Raw genomic sequence first — 22468 nt, 5'->3', positions numbered from 1 at the left:
GATTTAAGCTGTGCGGCCGGTCTGTCTTCTCCTTTACAGTTACTATGGGCCATAATCCTGAGGCAAGAGGCTTTTAAACAGTCCTCTCCAAAACCCAGTGGCGAGGTTGGTTTCGCCACACATCTCCCCCCCCCAGGGAAGACTAACCAGATACCTGACCTCACGCCGGTCGGTACCTGAGTTAGTCTGGCAGCCCACCCACAACCCAATACTGGACCTGCTGAATTTCGTAGCCTGTCTCTGTCCAGTACGTCCACCAAGGTGATGTTGGAAGCTGGTACTCCCGGTCTCTGTGTTGCTCCCTGGTTTGGAGTGGAGGTTGCTTTGTGGGCAGGGATCAGCGGTACTCAGCCCTGGTGCCAGCGCTACCACGGAAGAAGCCTGGTTGGAGCCTGTTTGTTGGAGGGGGAGACCGACTGTCTCTACCCCCTGTGCTGTAACTGCAGAGACCACGGTCCCATCTGCACTGTTGTGGGGCTTACTGTCTCCCCCTGGTGCGTTAAGCTGCCGCTGGGGAGAGGGGGTAACGAGCTCCTCTCCCATACATACTTCCAGCCGCTGGGGAGTGCGACCGACCGCCTCCGCTCCCAATACAGTGTCCTGCTGCTGGGGAAAGGAGACTGGGCTCTCTATTCCCTGTAGGACACTCTGCCGCTGGGGGACAGGACCGTCTGTCTCTGCCCCCTGTACCTCCGCCTGCCGCTGGGGAATGGAGACTCGGCTCCCAATTCCCAAAAAATCATGCTGCTGCTGGGGGGCAGGAACAACTACCTCTGCCCCCTGTAACTCAGCCTGCCGCTGGGGAGGGAGGCCGCTGCTCTCCCCTCCCTGCACTTCACACTGCCTTCCCGGCACATCACTCTGCTGCTGGGGGGCAGGAACAACTACCTCTGCCCCCTGTAACTCAGCCTGCCGCTGGGGAGGGAGGCCGCTGCTCTCCTCTCCCTGCACTTCACACTGACACTGGGGAATGGAGACTAGGCTCCCACTGTCCCGCAACCGTAACCTCCGATGGAGGTCCACCCAACGTGGCAGCTGACCGTCACCTTCTGCCCGGTATAGTAGGGTCTTAGACACTAGATTCCTCACGAACTTCACGTATTTCTCAGCTGGATTGGGTCCGAAGAAGTTCAGCCGCAACCACATCATACGGTCAAATTCCTCCACAGAGTATCTGTAATCCACTGCTGGTTCCATCCTGGTGCTTTTAGGGTCACTGTACTGAGACATGCGTTGCCTTTAAATTGTAGAATCCACAGAAATGGTGTCTCCTGTAGCTGTCCTTCTGGCTGTAGGAACGATCCCGCTGCTTGCCACCAATGTAACGGCACCGTTTCCGCAGACAAGGGGTTAAAATCCGTTTAGGCGATATGCCCCTTTCCGAGGAGACAGGCACAGCTACTGCAGAACACCAACCTCCCGAACTGGATACAAAATAACACTCCAAACTGGAACCTCGCGAGTAGCTGTCAGCAGGCGAACAGGAAAAGGATCCAATCAGCTTACACTCCTGGCAATCAGTCTCCAACAGCATACAGGGAATCCCCCCAATAACGAGACAAGGCTCCGTGTTGAGGGTCAAGCAGGGCTCTGATGTGCTGGCACACCCAGCCTGGTTTTTATTACAGTTTGTTGCAGATACAGGACAGATACAACATATCCCCACAATGCATCATGGTTTCCTCCCCTCTGTCCCGGAGACGACCGAACACAATCCAATTATCTCTCAGGACAAAGGGGAGATCACCAATACACACGTGGAGACAACAGGACAGGAATCACCACCCAAACACACAATGGCACACCCCCACAGCAAACACAGACATTTAACATATCCCCAGACAGCTCAAGTCTGAGTGCATATCATTAGGTGAATGGCACTCAGAATACACGAATACAATAATATTAGCTATCTGGGTGCCCTCACAGAACATACAATTTAACCGAACGCATAATAACATAAAATACAATTCTACAGACAGATTTAAGCTGTGCGGCCGGTCTGTCTTCTCCTTTACAGTTACTATGGGCCATAATCCTGAGGCAAGAGGCTTTTAAACAGTCCTCTCCAAAACCCAGTGGCGAGGTTGGTTTCGCCACAAGCACAGTGACCGCCCCTTTAAGAGTGACTTGGAACAGTGGCCACACTTTGGACTTGGACAACAGGACAGTGACCGCCCCTTTAACAGTGACTTGGAACAGTGGCCGCACTTTGGACTTGGACAACAGCACAGTGACCGCCCCTTTAAGAGTGACTTGGAACAGTGGCCGCACCTTGGACTTGGACAACAGCACAGTGACCTCCCCTTTAAGAGTGACTTGGAACAGTGGCCGCACCTTGGACTTGGACAACAGCACAGTGACCTCCCCTTTAAGAGTGACTTGGAACAGTGGCCGCACTTTGGACTTGGACAACAGCACAGTGACCTCCCCTTTAAGAGTGACTTGGAACAGTGGCCGCACTTTGGACTTGGACAACAGCACAGTGACCGCCCCTTTAACAGTGACTTGGAACAGTGGCCGCACCTTGGACTTGGACAACAGCACAGTGACCGCCAAATTAAGAGTGACTTGGAACAGTGGCCGCCCCTTGGACTTGGACAACAGCACAGTGACCGCCCCTTTAAGAGTGACTTGGAACAGTGGCCGCACCTTGGACTTGGACAACAGCACAGTGACCTCCCCTTTAAGAGTGACTTGGAACAGTGGCCGCACCTTGCACTTGGACAACAGCACAGTGACCTCCCCTTTAAGAGTGACTTGGAACAGTGGCCGCACCTTGCACTTGGACAACAGCACAGTGACCTCCCCTTTAAGAGTGACTTGGAACAGTGGCCGCACTTTGGACTCGGACAACAGCACAGTGACCGCCCCTTTAAGAGTGACTTGGAACAGTGGCCGCACTTTGGACTTGGACAACAGCACAGTGACCGCCCCTTTAACAGTGACTTGGAACAGTGGCCGCACTTTGGACTTGGACAACAGCACAGTGACCTCCCCTTTAAGAGTGACTTGGAACAGCTCACAGGAACGGAAGGTAAGCGAGTGGATCTCCAGCCTGCCAGCGGCGATCGCTCGCTGGCAGGCTGGAGATGTGATTTTTTTTTAACCCCTAAAGGTATATTAGACGCTGTTTTGATAACAGCGTCTAATATACCTGCTACCTGGTCCTCTGGTGGTCCCTTTTGTTAGGATCGACCACCAGAGGACACAGGTAGGTCAGTAAAGTCGCACCAAACACTACACTACACCCCCCCGTCACATATTAACCCCTTATAAACCCCTGATCACCCCATATAAACTCCCTGATCACCCCCCCCTGTCATTGATCACCCCCCTGTCATTGATCACCCCCCTGTCAGGCTCCGTTCAGACGTCCGTATGATTTTTACGGATCCACAGATACATGGATCGGATCCGCAAAACACATGCGGACGTCTGAATGGAGCCTTACAGGGGGGTGATCAATGACAGGCGGGTGATCACCCATATAGATTCCCTGATCACCCCCTGTCATTGATCACCCCCCTATCATTGATCACCCCCCTGTCAGGCTCCATTCAGACATTTTTTTGGCCCAAGTTAGCGGAAATATATATATTTTTTTTGTTTGTTTTTTCTTACTAAGTCTCATATTCCACTAACTTGTGTCAAAAAATAAAATCTCACATGGACGCACCATACCCCTCACGGAATCCAAATGCGTAACATTTTTAGACATTTATATTCCAGACTTCTTCTCACGCTTTAGGGCCCCTAAAAAGCCAGGGCAGTATAAATACCCCACATGTGACCCCATTTTGGAAAGAAGACACCCCAAGGTATTCTGTGAGGGGCATGGCGAGTTCCTAGAATTTTTTATTTTTTGTCACAAGTTAGTGGAATATGAGACTTTGTAAGGAAAAAAGGAAAAAAAAGAAAAATCATCATTTTCCGCTAACTTGCGACAAAAAATAAAAAAAATTCTAGGAACTCGCCATGCCCCTCACGGAATACCTTGGGGTGTCTTCTTTCCAAAATGGGGTCACTTGTGGCGTAGTTATACTGCCCTGGCAATTTAGGGGCCCAAATGTGTGAGAAGTACCTTGCAATCAAAATGTGTAAAAAATGACCGGCGAAACCCGAAAGGTGCACTTTGGAATATGTGCCCCTTTGCCCACCTTGGCAGCAAAAAAGTGTGACACATCTGGTATCGCCGTACTCAGGAGAAGTTGGGGAATGTGTTTTGGGGTGTCATTTTACATATACCCATGCTGGGTGAGAAAAATATCTTGGTCAAATGCCAACTTTGTATAAAAAATGGGAAAAGTTGTCTTTTGCCAAGATATTTCTCTCACCCAGCATGGGTATATGTAAAATGACACCCCAAAACACATTCCCCAACTTCTCCCGAGTACGGCACTACCACATGTGTGACACTTTTTTGCTGCCAAGGTGGGCAAAGGGGCACATATTCCAAAGTGCACCTTTCGGATTTCGCAGGCCATTTTTTACACATTTTGATTGCAAGGTACTTCTCACACATATGGGCCCCTAAATTGTCAGGGCAGTATAACTACGCCACAAGTGACCCCATTTTGGAAAGAAGACACCCCAAGGTATTCTGTGAGGGGCATGGCGAGTTCCTAGAATTTTTTATTTTTTGTCGCAAGTTAGTGGAATATGAGACTTTGTAAGAAAAATAAAAAAATAAAAAATCATCATCATTTTCCGCTAACTTGTGACAAAAAATAAAAAGTTCTATGAACTCACTATGCCCATCAGCGAATACCTTAGGGTGTCTACTTTCCGAAATGGGGTCATTTGTGGGGGGTTTCTACTGTCTGGGCATTGTAGAACCTCAGGAATCATGACAGGTGCTCAGAAAGTCAGAGCTGTTTCAAAAAGCGGAAATTCACATTTTTGTACCATAGTTTGTAAATGCTATAACTTTTACCCAAACCATTTTTTTTTTTGCCCAAACATTATTTTTTTTATCAAAGACATGTAGAACAATAAATTGGGCGAAAAATTTATATATGGATGTCGTTTTTTTTTGCAAAATTTTACAGCTGAAAGTGAAAAATGTCATTTTTTTGCAAAAAATCGTTACATTTTGATTAATAACAAAAAAAGTAAAAATGTCAGCAGCAATGAAATACCACCAAATGAAAGCTCCATTAGTGAGAAGAAAAGGAGGTAAAATTCATTTGGGTGGTAAGTTGCATGACCGAGCGATAAATGGTGAAAGGAGTGTAGTGCAGAAGTGTAAAAAGTGCTCTGGTCATGAAGGGGGTTTCAGCTAGCGGGGCTGAGGGGGTTAACAGTGACTTGGAACAGTGGCCGCACTTTGGACTTGGACAACAGAACAGTGATACTTTTTCCAGTCGAATTACTTACAGTGATGAAATACTCCAGCTCTTCCGCATCAAAATTGCTTCGTGACATTTCTTCCGTCTCTCTCCACTCACTACTCGATCCCAGACACGCCCCTACAGACGCACGCACAGACGCACGCACAGACGCAGGCAGTGGCACGCACAGACGCACGATGATTTAAATGACGTTTTTTCGAGATAACAAACCAAACATAGTAGACTGTATAGGCAGGCAAATTCCATATTGGTACCTCGCTCTAAGTTGTATTCGAGTGCGAATGTAACTTATTTATATTGAGCCAAACACTAGTAAATCAGACTTATAGCGCTAATGTTCCATTCGAACTCTATCAAAACTTCTAGTGGTGACTAATTGGAAACTTGACTAAGGTGAACAATTGACTATTAGATTTAACAAATAAGAAAATAGAGCAGGATTCACTTTATTGGTTGGTGAGGTTCAATCTGGACAGTAGTAAGTTAGAATAGCATTGCGTAAATACCTTATTATTAGCAGGATTAGATATCAATTCAACCTATTGGGTGAATCGAAAGTATTTACTAGCACTATTACCATTGATAATCCAACTGCTATAATGCACTATTCATACATATAGTCATATATCCGTTCGATTTGTTAACCCCTTAGGGACTGGTCTGTTTATTAAGGCTATTTTTGGCATATCGGACCAGTGTCACTTTAAGTGGAGATAACTTTAAAACGCTTTGATTTATCCAGGCCATTCTGAGAATTTCCCCCCCCCTCACATATTGTACTTTATGATACTGTTAAAATGAAGTATAAATAATTAATTTTTATATATAAAATAATACCAAATTTAACAATTTTTTTTTTTTAATTAACAAATTTTCAAGTTTCAATTTCTTTACTTCTATAATACATATTAATGCCTCAATAAAAAAGTTATTACTTTACATCCCCAATATGTCCACTTAATTTTTTTATGATTTTGTGAATGATATATAATTTTTTGGCGTTGTTACAAGGCTTAGAAGTTTAGAAGCAAATCTTGAATTTTTCCTAAATTTTCACAAAACAAATTTTTAGGTACCAATTCAGTTCTGAAGTCACTTTGTGATTAGAGTTGAGCGAACACCTGGCTGTTCGGGTTTGAGAAGTTCTGCCAAACTTCCCAGAAATGTTCGGGTTCGGGATCCGAACCCGACCCTAACTTCGTCCCGAACCCGAACCCCAATGAAGTCAATGGGGACCCAAACTTTTCGGCAGTAAAAAGGGTGTAAAAAAGCCCAGGAAAGGGCTAGAGGGCTGCAAAAGGCAGCAACATGTAGGTAAATCACCTGCAAATAAATGTTGATAGGGAAATAAATTAAAATTAAAAAAAAAATTAAAAAAAATTAACCAATATCAATTGGAGAGAGGACCCATAGCAGAGAATCTTGCTTCACGTCACCCACCACTGGAACAGTCCATTGTCAGATATTTAGGCCCAGCACCCAGACAGAGGAGAGAGGTCCCATAACAGAGAATCAGTCTGCATGTCATAGCAGAGAATCAGGCTTCACGTCACCCAACATTGGAACAGTCCATTGGCATATATTTAGGTAGTTAATGTCTAATCTGCACAAGGGGTGGACAGGTCCTGGGGGATCCATGCCTGGTTCATTTTTATGAACGTCAGCTTGTCCACATTGGCTGTAGACAGGCTGCTGCGTTTGTCTGTAATGACGCCCCCTGCCGTGCTGAATACATGCTCAGACAAAACGCTGGCCACCGGGCAGGCCAGCACCTCCAAGGCATAAAAGGCTAGCTCTGGCCACGTGGACAATTTAGAGACCCAGAAGTTGAATGGGGCCAAACCATCAGTCAGTACGTGGAGGGGTGCGCACACGTACTGTTCCACCATGTTAGTGAAATGTTGCCTCCTGCTAACACGTTGCGTATCAGGTGGTGGTGCAGTTAGCTGTGGCGTGTTGACAAAACTTTTCCACATCTCTGCCATGCTAACCCTGCCCTCAGATGAGCTGCCCGTGACACAGCTGCCTTGCCAACCTCTTGCTCCTCCTCTGCCTTGTCCTTGGGCTTCCACTTGTTCCACTGTGACATTTGGGAATGCTCTCAGTAGCGCGTCTACCAACGTGCGCTTGTACTCGCGCATCTTCCTATCACGCTCTAGTGCAGGAAGTAAGGTGGGCACATTGTATTTGTACCGTGGATCCAGCAGGGTGGCAACCCAGTAGTCCGCACAGGTTAAAATGTGGGCAACTCTGCTGTCGTTGCGCAGGCACTGCAGCATGTAGTCGCTCATGTGTGCCAGGCTGCCCAGAGGTAAGGACAAGATGTCCTCTGTGGGAGGCGTATCGTCATCGTCCTGCCTTTCCCCCCAGCCACGCACCAGTGATGGGCCGGAGCTGCGTTGGTTACCACCCCATGCTTCATCCTCATCCTCCTCCACCTCCTCCTCATCCTCGTCCTCCAGTAGTGGGCCCTGGCTGGCCACATTTGTACCTGGCCTCTGCTGTTGCAAAAAACCTCCCTCTGAGTCATTTCTAAGAGACTGGCCTGAAAGTGCTAAAAACGACCCCTCTTCCTCCTTCCCCTCCTCCTCCTGGGCCACCTCCTCTTCCATCATCGCCCTAAGTGTTTTCTAGAGGAGACATAGAAGTGGTATTGTAACGCTGATAACGGCGTCATCGCCACTGGCCATGTTGGTGCAGTACTCAAAACAGCGCAACAGGGCACACAGGTCTCGCATGGAGGCCCAGTCATTGGTGGTGAAGTGGTGCTGTTCCGCAGTGCGACTGACCCGTGCGTGCTGCAGCTGAAACTCCACTATGGCCTGCTGCTGCTCGCACAGTCTGTCCAGCATGTGCAAGGGGGAGTTCCACCTGGTGGGCACGTCGCATATGAGGCGGTGAGCGGGAAGGCCGAAGTTACCCTGTAGCGCAGACAGGCGAGCAGCGGCAGGATGTGAACGCCGGAAGCGCGAACAGATGGCCCGCACTTTATGCAGCAGCTCTGACATGTCGGGGTAGTTGTGAATGAACTTCTGCACCACCAAATTCAGAACATGCGCCAAGCAAGGGATGTGCGTCAAACCGGCTAGTCCCAGAGCTGCAACGAGATTTTGCCCATTATTATTAGAACGGCATTGGGCCCCACCAAATATCGCTGTCAATTCTGGCGGCTACTGGGACCTAAGGTAGTTGGTACACTAGGACGTGTGGCTGTGGCAGAACGGCCACGTCCTCTCCCAGCACCAGAGGGTCCACTAACACCACCACGACCATGTCCGCGTCCTTTACTAGATGTTTTCCTCATTGTTATCGTTCACCACAACAACAAAAATATTATTTGGCCCAATGTATTGAATTCAAATTCAGGCCTTTTTTTACAGACACCTAACACTATCTGGCATCTATTTAGGTACCGTATTACACTAATACAGGCACAGCAGTAACCACAGATTTAGCTGAATATAAATTTGAGGCCTAGTACTTAGGCGCTGGGTGACAGGTATACGTTTACTGACAGAATTAGACTGAGATATGCACAGTAGCGTGTGTGTGAAGTTATTCAGAATGACCCTATGTGCACCTTGAATCTGATATACCCTTTTAGGGATATATTTAAAGTAGGCCTGATACAGCAGAAACCACTAAATTCTGAAATTGCTAAGTTGGGAATTGTATTTCAACCCAGAACAAAAATATATCCTTTGCCAGACAGCAGACAGTATTACAATTGGCAGCCACAACTGAAACACCAGATTTAGGGAACTGCTATTTTGGCAATTGTATTTCACCCCTCAATAAAATAGCAAGCACAGCCAAGCCCCTGATGTAGGATATAGCCAACAAATAACCACACTATTGATGGTTAAATGCACTTGGTGGCAGCTTGTGCTGGCGCAACACAAGAGACAAAATGGCCGCCGATTACCCGAGAAAAAAGTGACTGAAAAACGCTCTGGGCAGCCTAAAAACAGTGAGCAGTTGAATAGCAGCAGTTCAATCATCCACAGCTGCAGATCGATCACTGAATTAAGTCTTTTGGATGAGTTAATCACTGCCTAATCTCGCCCTAACGCCTCAGCTGCAACCTCTCCCTACGCTAATCAGAGCAGAGTGACGTGCGGCGCTATGTGACTCCAGCTTAAATAGAGGCTGGGTCACATGGTGCTCTGGCCAATCACAGCCATGCCAATAGTAGGCAAGTAGGCAAGTAGGCAAGTAGTATGACGCTTGTTGATTGTCTGCTTTGTACCCTTTCAAAAAGCTCCAAGAAAGCGACGAACACCGAACCCGGACTTTTACGAAAATGTTAGGGTTCTGGTCCGTGTCACGGACACCCCAAAATTCGGTGCGAACCAAAACTATACGGTTCGGGTTCGCTCATCCCTATTTGTGAGGCTTACCTAATAGAAACCATGCAAAAATGAGACCATTATAAAAAAACTACACCCCTCAAGGTATCTGAAACTGATTTTTAAAATATTGTTAACCCGTCCGGTGTCCCACAAGAATTAATTGAAAATAGAGATACAATATTTAAATTTCACTTTTTTGTAAGATTTAACATTTTACTTATTTATTTCCAGTTCCAAAGCAATGATTAACAGTCAAACCAAACTCAATATTTATGGCCCTGATTCTGTAGTTTAAAGAAACACCCCATATGTGGTCGTAAAATGCTGTACGGGCACACGCCAGGGCGCAGAAGGAACGGAATTGCATATGGTTTTTGGCAGGCACATTTTGCAGTATTGTTGGCAATAGTTTAGGGTACATATGTTTTTTGGTTGCTCTATATTAAACTTTTTGTGAGTCAAGTTAACAAAAAATAGCTGTTTTAGCACCGTTTTTATTTTTTGTTATTTACAACATTCATCTGACAGGTTAGATTGTGTGTTTTTTTCATAGACTTGGTTGTCACGGATACCTAATAGGTATCATTTTTAATTTCAGAACTTTTTACACAATGATTTATTATTAGAAACCAAACAATCATGTTTTATTGTTTACATAGTCTGAGAGACATTAAAAAGATTATAATAGACAAATCGCCAGGACCGGATGGCATACACCCCCGTATCCTAAAGGAATTAAGTAATGTCATAGCCAGACCCTTATTTCTGATATTTGCAGACTCTATACTGACAGGGAATGTCCCACAGGATTGGCGCATGGCATATGTGGTGCCAATATTCAAAAAGGGGCCAAAAACAGACCCTGGAAACTATAGGCCGGTAAGTTTAACATCTGTTGTGGGTAAACTGTCTGAAGGTTTTCTGAGAGATGCTATGTTAGAGCATCTCAACAGAAATAAGCAAATAACGCCATATCAGCATGGCTTCGTGAGGGATCGGTCATGTCAGACTAATTTAATCAGTTTCTATGAGGAGGTAAGTTCTAGACTTGACAGCGGCGAATCAATGGATGTCGTATATCTGGACTTCTCCAAAGCATTTGACACTGTACCACATAAAAGGTTAGTATATAAAATGAGAATGCTCGGACTGGGAGAAAACATCTGTAAGTGGGTAAGTAACTGGCTCAGTGATAGAAAACAGAGGGTGGTTATTAATGGTAAATACTCAGATTGGGTCACTGTCACTAGTGGGGTACCTCAGGGGTCAGTATTGGGCCCTATTCTCTTCAATATATTTATTAATGATCTTGTAGAAGGCTTGCATAGTAAAGTATCAATTTTCACAGATGACACTAAACTGTGTAAAGTAATTTACACTGATGAGGACAGTATACTGTATACATACTACAGAGGACAGTATACTGTATATATACACTACAGAGGACAGTATACTGTATATATATACACTACAGAGGACAGTATACAGTATATACTACAGAGGACAGTATACTGCTACAGAGCGATCTGGATAGACTGGAGGCTTGGGCAGATAAGTGGCAGATGAGGTTTAACACTGATAAATGTAAAGTTATGCACATGGGAAGGAAAAATGCAAGTCAACCGTACATACTAAATGGTAAAACACTCGGTAACACTGACATGGAAAAGGATCTAGGAATTTTAATAAACAGCAAACTAAGCTGCAAAAACCAGTGTCAGGCAGCTGCTGCCAAGGCCAATAAGATAATGGGTTGCATCAGAAGGGGCATAGATTCCCGTGATAAGAACATAGTCCTACCACTTTACAAATCGCTAGTCAGACAACACATGGAGGACTGTGTACAGTTCTGGGCTCCTGTAAACAAGGCAGACATAGCAGAGCTGGAGAAGGTCCAGAGGAGGGCAACTAAAGTAATAACTGGAATGGGGCAACTACAGTACCCTGAAAGATTATCAAAATTTGAGTTATTCACTTTAGAAAAAAGACGACTGAGGGGAGATCTAATTAATATGTATAAATATATCAAGGGTCAGTACAGAGATCACTCCCATCATCTATTTATCCCCAGGACTGTGACTGTGACGAGGGGACATCCTCTGCGCCTGGAGGAAAGAAGGTTTGTACACAAACATAGAAAAGGATTCTTTACGGTAAGAGCAGTGAGAATATGGAACTCTCTGCCTGAGGAGGTGGTGATGGTGAGTACAATAAAGGAATTCAAGAGGGGCCTGGACGTATTTCTGGAGCTTAATAATATTACAGGCTATAGCTACTAGAGAGGGGTCTTCCTCTGGATCAACTTGCGGGATAACAGGCCGAACTGGATGGACAAATGTCTTTTTTCGGCCTTATGTACTATGTTACTATGTTACTATGTTACATAATTTGTTAATTTGTTTTGGCGATTACCTTGGTTAGGGTATTGTAATGCTGCAGAACCACAAGCAACCAGGCAAAGATCTGAACAAACGTGGATTTATGGAAAACACAGCAGTAAAGTCCAAGCCAGAAATCATACAGAAATAACGTAGACCAAATAATAACCTCTGTGGGAAAACGTCAGAGAAAAGCCAGACCAGGCTAAAGTTCATAAAGAAGAGTCTGTGAAACCAGGTACCTAAGGATGAGACGTTGAAGTATCCAAGGTCTGATCCGAGGCCACACACGGTGCAACTGTAGAGCAGAGACGAGGTTTCCAGAGGCATTCACTAGATGGAGACAGAGTTCATGCATGGAACAAACTTAGTGAACCTGAACCAGCATACTCCCAGGTTGTAGAGACAACAGTGAGCACTGGTCAGCCAGGGAGATCACCCTTTAAACACTTGCTGGCCAATCACAGAGTGCTGCTTGTCAGAACCTTATAGGTCATGCGATGATCCTACTCATTAGCACCTGTGCAGCAAATCCCTAATCAACTTTGAATTTGTGCACAGATGCTTTTCCTGCCAGTGACCGACGTAGCGCATAAGATGCACGCACACTCGGCCGCGCATTCCTTTACAAATAACCCCTCGGGCGTGCACGCGTACGCCCAACACACTCGGCACGGGCACTGGATTGTGCCAGCATGGACGCTGGAACGGAACTGGCAGGAGACACCGGAGGCAGGACCGGCCGCAACGTATTGCCATCAGCCCGGCAATTCTGCCTCAGAGATCCCCGCGGCCCTCCCCTCCGGCGCCCATGCGGACGCCATACCAGATCTGCCCGCAATGGAACCAAAACCGCAGAGTCCCTTACAGGTATGATTTTAGCTGGATTTATTGGCACTTGAATTGGCTCTATACCTAATATGTATACTTTTTTTCCACAGTATTTTTTAGCTTTTTGGTTTAAATTTTTTTGGTGAGAAATACTTTATTTTGACATGAAACTTTTTTTTTTGATGGTTGACAAATATATTTTTTCAACTTTATTTTTAACTTATTTTTTTTTTACCACTTTTGCACTTCAACTTTTGGGGGTCTAATCCCCTTTACAATGCATTCCAATACTTCAGTATTGGAATGCATTGGCTTTATGAGTAATACTTTGTGGATTACTCATACAGTTCCCGTGGTCTGTGAGATCCAGAGGGCTGGATCTCACAGGCTCATCACCGGAAGGCAGTGCAATGCCTTCCTTAGGCATCGTACTGCCAGTGCCTTCCATGCCATCTGGTACCCCACACAGCCGCAAATCGCTGGTAAAGCAGCAAAATTAAGTAACAGGACAACATGCCCTACCGGTACGTCATGTGTCCTGAAGAGGTTAAGTCTACCAATACCTCCTATACCAAATTTGCCAAAGCTTGAATGCAAATGATAGAATCTTCGTCGCATTGTGAATCCAATAGTATTGCTTAAAGTTACTGTGGCGAAACCAACCTCGCCACAGGGTTTTGGAGAGGCCTGTTTACCAGCCTCTTGCCTCAGGATTATGGCCCATACTAACTTTTAAACCCCTGAACCTATTCAAGTGAATTTTGGATAGGTTTGTCCCCAAGTTATATTGGTAAATTTCATGTAAGTTATATTTATGGTCAATGTAAACTCACAAAGTTGTAACAATTTATAATAAGTGTAACTTGTCAGCTTGGGAGATAGTTGAGTGGATAGACAGAGTGGAGGAATATGCTGGGTGTGTTTCTATTGTCCCATTGTTCTATTGTGCCATTGTCCAATTGTGTGGTTAAATGGTGATGTCTGTCCTGTTGTCTCCACATGTGTATTGGCGATCTCCCTTTGTCCTGAGAGATAATTGGATTCCTCCTCGGTTTTCTCCAAGGCAGAGAGGAGGAAACCATGATGCATTGTGGGGATGTGTTGTATCTGTCCTGTGTCGCAGTCTCCCTTCTGGGGCCCCTAGGGGCGTGAACGATTGGTTTCTGTGTATGTGTTGTAATATACTGATTGTTTGTAATTCAAAACCCTGTGGGCAGCACTATGTTTTCTTGTTGGTAAATAAAAGAGGCTGTACGTAACGTACAGTCAGTTCCTTTTTTAACCCTCAAAGTGAAGTGTCGTCTGATTCTTGGGGGGAGGATTCAAGGTATGCTGTTCCAGTTTGACTGCTAGGATCGTAAACCTATTCGTATGGTTTCCTATTCCACTGTCTACAGCATTCATATATTTGAAAAGGAGTTATCTGCTTCTTTGGTCCGGTGATGAGGAAACGCTAGGAGCATCCAGCAACGGAGGTACTCAGTCGGGGTGCCAGGTGATCCGTTACAGTTACCTATTGCTTGTATTGTTATAGTTAACAAGTTACCACTGCATCTTATGGGTTAAATGTCCACCATCAGTATTAGTGACGATCACAGACATCAGACGCAGAAGTATAGCTATGTCATTAGGTGTGAAGCTGTTTGATTATGGCACAAATTAAAGTGGTTACATCACACTACAATGTCTGTAACATGTATGTATGGAGAGCAGACAAATATCTCTCATATGCACATCGCACCTCTAATTACGTGCTACACACTGTATATCCCACGCTATAAAACCCACACCAACCCCACCTCCCCCCTTAAACACTTCATCACCACCTTAAACCCGCCTCCATCAACTCACCCCCCCCCACCTCACTCACACTCAAACACACATACACAGTTTAGGAGAAGTAATGATCGACCTCCAGTATTTCAGTATTTGCTGGTTCATTTAGCGTTACCCAGGGTGCACCACGTGGAGGCGAACCAGCTGTACACCCCATACCTGTCGTGCCTTTTCATAGGTAAATGCATTGATATCCAATTTATTTTAGTCAAGATGAATGTTCATTCCCTTTAAGAGCCATGCTCCACTATAGTTACAATTTTGTATGTCTTGAGAAGGCCAAAGTAAGGTCACACGAAGGTTTCTACTTTTTAGTGTTATTCTTCTCATGAATATACCAGTCTGAGAAGAGGCCTCCTTATCTACTTTAAAATTTATGACGGGAGTTAAAGATAAGCTCTATGCAGCTGGTGATAATTACCTATACAATTAGGCATTTATCAATGAAGCAAATATATAGTATTCATGTATTCATTTAATGAGCCTTAGTCCTTAGCATAAGACAATCAGTAGAACATATAATATATATTATACTGTTATATGTTATGAAGACAACATGTATCCAGTATATTATATATATTTCTTATTAGGAGAATCTTTGTCTCTAAAAGAGTGTCTGTGAAGATGTGTGTTTTGTAACAATTATTCACTTCTTTGGTATGAGAGGAGGTACTGATATCTCTGAGAAAACAAAGACAGTGAAGTTATTTACGATATACAAATAAACAATGGAAGAAACACTCAGAGAGACGCCTAGAGGTCTGACTCTAATTGCTACAAGTGTCAAATCTAATCCCTATAGCCTTGAATTAAAGCTTTTAAGGTCAATTGTATATTATACCTTTATTCAGACTTACAGAAGTTAACCCTTTATACTAGGATGCAAATAGCTTACACAGCAGTGCCACCTAGGTATGAGTAGGTGACATTACAACAGTAGCAAAAGTGCATTCTGGGTAAGGTTATGATGTCATTTCTTATCAATGATCACACCCATCCGACAATGATTGGAAAGCTCCAAACTAGGAAGGTGTGTCTAACTGATAAGTTTGTGTTCATAAACCATACACAGGGGGGAGAAAAAGGACAGGCAGAGAAACACAGACAAGGAAGAGGAGAGGAGAGAGAAGTGGAGCTCTCTAGAGGGGTCTATCAAGATGAAAGCCATGGTGAGATGTGCTATGATGAACCACCCAGCTTTCCTAGGAGCAGAAGTGAGATTTCCACTAGGACTTGGTAAGAGACACAGAAAATTATATTTCATTTTATTAAGACTAATTTGATAGTGTGGGTGACATTATACCATCTAGATTGGCGAATAAATACATTAATTAATTGATCATCTCCATATTGAGATGTAGTTTTAGGATATTGTGAGGCTTCATTCTACCTGCAGAAGAATCAAGACTCATAATCTAGCATTAAATAATTGCTTAGATATATATATATATATATATATATATATATATATATATATATATTGATAGAACATTCTTCGCCAAGCTAAGTGATGGTTTCCCACAGGAAAGACCTATTTCAAGTCCTTTCCAATTAAGATATGGTCTAGCAAAGATCATATATCCCTGTCATTTGTCTTAATAGTCTTACCAAAGTTATATATGTGAAAATAGTCCAGGATGGGGCGGAAGGATACAGTTATCTCTTCTAAGCTATATCCTTGAATGGATTTGCCCATGCCTGAAGTCATGTGACGTGTAGTTGGTTAGAGGGGGGAAGAATGTATTTAGCATTCCATATTGATGTCTAGGATTAGACATGCCCGTCCTGATATCATGAGGTTTCCTCCAACAGAGGTAATATATAAATTATGTTCCTATTTGATATCCTAACCTAATAATAGCTTTGTTATAATGTGACAAGTTATTTCCACTCACATGTATTGTTAAGCTTGTAATGCTTTATATCAATGCTATATATATTCATTTGCTTGTATCATTGTGTTTATTTACTTATATATGTTTATAACCTTGTAACCAATAAATCTGCATATTTTTATAAACCTGTGTATTGTTGTATAATGCAGAACTACATGTTTTATCATTAACGTCATCTCACGTCAAAAATAACTTATTTATCTGAGGAAATAGTCGGCCTCAGATGTGAATTGTATCAATTAGGTTGTCTACAATTCACCAGGTCATGATTTTAAGAATTTATGACAAATTTTAAAAATTTAATTTTTTTATGATTAATAATTTTTATGACCATAATTAATAATTCTTAATTGAATTATTACAACCCGACATACAGTACCGTCAATTCACTAGACAGGTACACCTCTCCTCAGATGGCTAATACACCATTCCTCATACACCACACACATACATTTTAAATTCAATGAAATATTCTAACAGTAACCTAAAATCAAACATTTTACATTATTGGAACTAATTTTTGGCTTATTTTGGTGACATGATCACATTAATTACTAATACTTGTATTTAAATTTTTTGGCATTACATGTATACATGTTGTACAATGTCTATGATTGGACCTGGTCCCGTCACGCGTGCTGCTATGAGCGCCACAGTCCGCAGTATTCGGTTTGAATTGTGGCACACACATGACCACCGGCACAAGAAAATAGTCATAGTGAATAATTGGTCCAACCATATGCTGGACCATGTCAATGGATCTTGTCGATCCGAACAAAATAATGTCCCGGTACAATGCTGACATAACATCGCCAACACTCAGTAATGTACATGTTCTCTTATGAAAGTCTTTATTTATATTCGTCTCAAAATGTTTACTTTCTACATGGTTAGAAATGTAGCAAATAATTCCTTTTACATAAATATATATATATATATATATCAAATGTACCATATGTATGTCTGTGCCTCAAAAACTCCAAAAAAACAACAATTGATTTCAATGAAACTTTGAACACAGATTCATTGCTAACAGGAAAGAATTGTTGTGGTGTTCTATGCTCTCTCGGACGTACTATCCCGAGACATACACAAATAAATTACAGTATGATAGCCAATACAAGCCTAACAGCAACACAACTGTTGTCTTATCAGTTAATACAAACTCGCTGGTCCTATCCCCGGTTGCAAGAAGCACTGATCTCAACTTTTGACCTGTTTTCAGCTCCTGAAATATTCAGTCATATGACGGATGATGGCACAACCACACAGCGATATGCTTTGAGTTAGGTCTTACGCAATGTCATGTCCCTATCCGGATCTGAATCATAAATATTTTGAGGAGTATAATCAGGCTGTTAATATAAAATAAGAATATTAAGAATATTAAGCCAGGGAGCATGACGTTCATATGACCGCACCTGTAGCCTCTGAAGACAACAGACCCTAATAACCATCTGCTGAGATCACCTCACACCTCATGCAGCTTCATAAGGAAACCTCAGACTGTATGTCTCCTGTTGCTATTCTTAGGCACCCAAACTAAAGACATGCTTATTAACCCTACCTTTATGCCTGGTTAATTTACAACTCAGACATGCCGAGAACTGGTAGGGAGGATTAGCATAATGAGACATGCCTGTATTGAGGATAGGAGATAGAACCTAGATATGAAAATGCTGGGGCCTCACTCACATGATAAATGTGGTGACGGTCTCCTGTAAGGCAGAGGGGTGGCGTGTAATTGTTCCTCATAAATCCATGTGGGACCCAGCACAAGCACAGGATTTTTCATAACTATTGCACAGTCAAAGATATGGGCCATCTTTGTCAAATTATAGAAAATTAGCCTTTTCGCCATTCACTATTAATAGTATACTGTTTATTTCATTTAATGACCCATTGAAACATGAAAAAAATAAAATAAAATGAAATATACCCGCGCGAATCATGGTCCTTCTTCTAGAGTAAATATATATATTTATTTATTTCTATATATACACTCACATCGTTAAAGATATATGATTTAACCTATTTTCAAATAAAATTTATATTTATTTATTTCTAAATTTAAATCATCCAGTCAGTAACAGCAATAGTACCTTCCCAAAAAAATATATTACCTTAATTGAGATATTAAGTTAGTCTATTTTAAACTATCTTTAACCCTTGTTTTGTAATTTGTTTTTAGTCCTAAACAAGCACAATAAAACATTGATATAATAATTATTCTATCCAGAACCCATCATTTACTAATTTTCAGACCTAAAAATTGGTTATGCTTTAACTTTAAAAAAATAAAATAAAAATTATCTGTTATTTTGAAGTAATTTATTCTTTATAAGTTCCTCTTCAGAACTCCATTAAAAATGTGTTGGAGTATAATTTCTCTGTAGAGGAGCAAGAGCAGGCAGTACCATTGGGCCATATTTCAGACTCTAGCCCACCAGATGTGGGTAAGAGGTGAAGCTGTACCCTCTCACCAACCACCTTCATTACCCTCATAGTCACTGGAGGAAGTTGAGGAGTAGGATGACGACAATGTTTTTACCACCACCATCCTGGAGTCAAAATATTTGCAGTGTATTTATTAAATTATTCACTGTCCACACACAGGTGTCAGTTTAGTCTTCACTACAGGCAGATTTTCCTCAAGCCAAGAATAATAAACCAGTTGCATTCCTAACTTTGATTTCTCTGTTATACTACACATGTTGTTTTATTTAGGAGTATTTGAATTCACTCCAAGCAGGGTAACTATACAGTAGTATCTATCCACTCTTAATGGTTCTCCAGATAACAAGTTTCAACTGACAGCCCCTTCAGCTTTTCCATTTCATGACCACATTTCATAAGCGCAGCTGGGATATTATATATTTTTTAAACTATACCTTTTTAGGCCAAAGTTATCTTTTATAAACCAAAAAATAAAATTTACTTTTAAATTTGTTTCTTTAATGAACTGTAAGCAATTTTTTTTCCAAAGTTTTGCACAGTAGTCAAGTAGTGTGAAAACGTAATAGTGCCTAGTACTAATTACATTTCAAAATTATTATTATTTGACAAAAAATATATATTACTACGTGTGTGAACAAAATTCCGCTAAATTATTAATTTATCAATATATCAAATAGTATAATAATAAATTATTTTAAAATTGAATACATACTAGTGTTGAGTGGCATGTCCCATATTCGAATTCGCGAAATTTCGCGAATATTCGAAAGAATATTCGTAAAATATTTGCAAATATTCGAATTCGTTATTATTTTGCATATGCGATAATTCGAATTTTCGCATCGCATAATACATATTATGAGATGCAAAATTCGCATGTGCGCTAATAAAATCGCCTCACGAAGATTCGCAACTCAATTCAATCACTAATGTAAGAATGCATTGTAAGAATGCATTTGCCTCTGTTCTGGGACAAGTGCCGATATTCGCCTGTGCGCTAATAAAATCGCCTTACGAATATTCGCGCCTCAATCACTTTCTAGGCAATGTGAGTAAGATCTGAGCTTTTGGACTTTTGGGAACTAATCGAGATACAGTGGGGGGTGATGACAGTAGTTGACAGAGTACAGATCAATGTCATCTGTAAGGTGGAAAGTAAAATAAAAAATACGAATATTCGTAAATCGAATTTTACGAAGTTCTACGTATTCGCAAATATGGTGCTATACTATATGAATGCACAGGCCTTTGCCTCTCTGTTCTGGGACAAGTGTAGATATTCGCATGTGCGCTAATAAAATCGCCTTACGAAGATTCGCAACTCAATTCACTAATGTATGAATGCAAAGCCCTTTGCCTCTGTTCTGGGACAAGTGTAGATATTCGCATGTGCGCTAATAAAATCGCCTTACGAAGATTCGCGCCTCAATCACTTTCTAGGCAATGTGAGTAAGATCTGAGCTGTTGGACCTTTGGGAAACAATCAATTATATGTGTACTGTAATTTTGTGAAAAAAAAACAAAAAAAAAAACGAATATTCGTTTTTACGAATATATAGCAATATATTCGAAATATTCGCGAAATCGCGAAGTTGCGATATTCGTGAAAAAAATTCGCTTTTCGAATATTCGCGCTCAACACTAATACATACAGTGTAGAGATTACTAACTACTAAAACTGTATGTGCATTTATTTTTTTCATGTCATTTAAAAATGACATTTATGTAATAAAAAAATTAAAAGTTTCAATGAAATAAAAAAAAAATATTGTTAGAAGAAAAAACCAGCATGGATTAGAAAATTTTTAAGTGATTACGCAAATTTCATTGTTGGAGCATTTCATCCTCATTAACAAAAGAAAACCGGGATGAATTTAGTGCAATCTCTCAAAAAATGTTGACATGATTTCTATAATAATCAGGTGATAATTTTCATTACATATATTCTTTAACTAAATTAATAATGTATATAGCTACATCAAAATGTGCCAGTAATTCTACATTCACAAAACCGGATTACCACAGGGCTGCGTATGACGCCAGTCACACAAAACCATGTAGAGAGAGGCCAACACGGAACTCAGACATCCCTCCCAGGATGACTGACCTCACCATGTTCGAACCTCGATCCTTTTATAAAAAAAATATAAATAATAAAATAATAAACTTTTTTTTGTGTTTATCAATCAGTCCTGTACAGTTTTAACTGCACAACAACTGCTGACAATGGAAGGCCAGGTGCAGTCCCCACCTTTAACAGTGACAACCACAACTAGGCTCACCCAAACACAATTTTTTTAAAAATAACAAACTAAAATAAAAAATAAAATCAAATTAAATTTTTTTGTGAATGTTGATTATTAACACTTAAAATAAAGATTAATCTTTTTTATATTATCTTAATCATTGATTATACATAATGAGCATATCACATGTCAGAATAGCAAACATGAACACCAATTTCTGAGAATTCCAATACTATATACTAGAGTAACTACGATTGAAAATAAGTGGTCCATGCTGGTTGTCTCCAAACAATCTTGACAGACTGCTTAAACAAGTAATTTTTTTGTAATGTAATACAAGGATCAATCATAATTTAGCAGAATAATGTCAGACAGTAGAATTTAAATACTAAAGCTACAGAACAAGGGCTACCCTTCGATCTGCGTAACCCAGCACTGTCATGACAGGCATCAGCTTATAAATGATAACTCTTCACTAAAAGCACTGCCAATTTTTTCACACAACTACGCAGGCAGGATCCATAAACACAAAATCTTATAAATGTCAACGCTATAGTGTAAGTTTTACACATACATAGGACTAAATATTCAGATTAAATACAAGCAATGGCACTATAAGATTAACGTTATTGGTCAAAGTTCTACAACTAAGTTAACAGCACCAGGACACACAGCATCATCAGCAGGTAGAAGTTGGATTGCAGTATAAGGCCTATAAATATCTCGGCCTAACTGCGCAGGACAGGCATCAGCAGCCAACGTTGTTTTAAAAGTCATACAGACAAGTCAACGTGAGGTCGATGACCAGCAGCAGCATCATCAGCAGGTAGAAGTTGGATTGCAGTATAAGGCCTATAAATATCTCGGCCTAACTGCGCAGGACAGGCATCAGCAGCCAACGTTGTTTTAAAAGTCAAACAGACAAGTCAAGGTGAGGTCGATGACCAGCAGCATCATCAGCAGGTAGAAGTTGGATTGCAGTATAAGTCCTATAAATATCTCGGCCTAACTGCGCAGGACAGGCATCAGCAGCCAACGTGGTTTTAAAAGTCATACAGACAAGTCAGCGTGAGGTCGATCAGCAGCAGCATCATCAGCAGGTAGAAGTTGGATTGCAGT

The sequence above is a fragment of the Bufo gargarizans genome, chromosome 1, assembly GCF_014858855.1.
Source record: "Bufo gargarizans isolate SCDJY-AF-19 chromosome 1, ASM1485885v1, whole genome shotgun sequence".
In the NCBI taxonomy this organism is placed as follows: domain Eukaryota; kingdom Metazoa; phylum Chordata; class Amphibia; order Anura; family Bufonidae; genus Bufo; species Bufo gargarizans.
Note: the sequence above shows the minus strand (reverse complement) of the source record.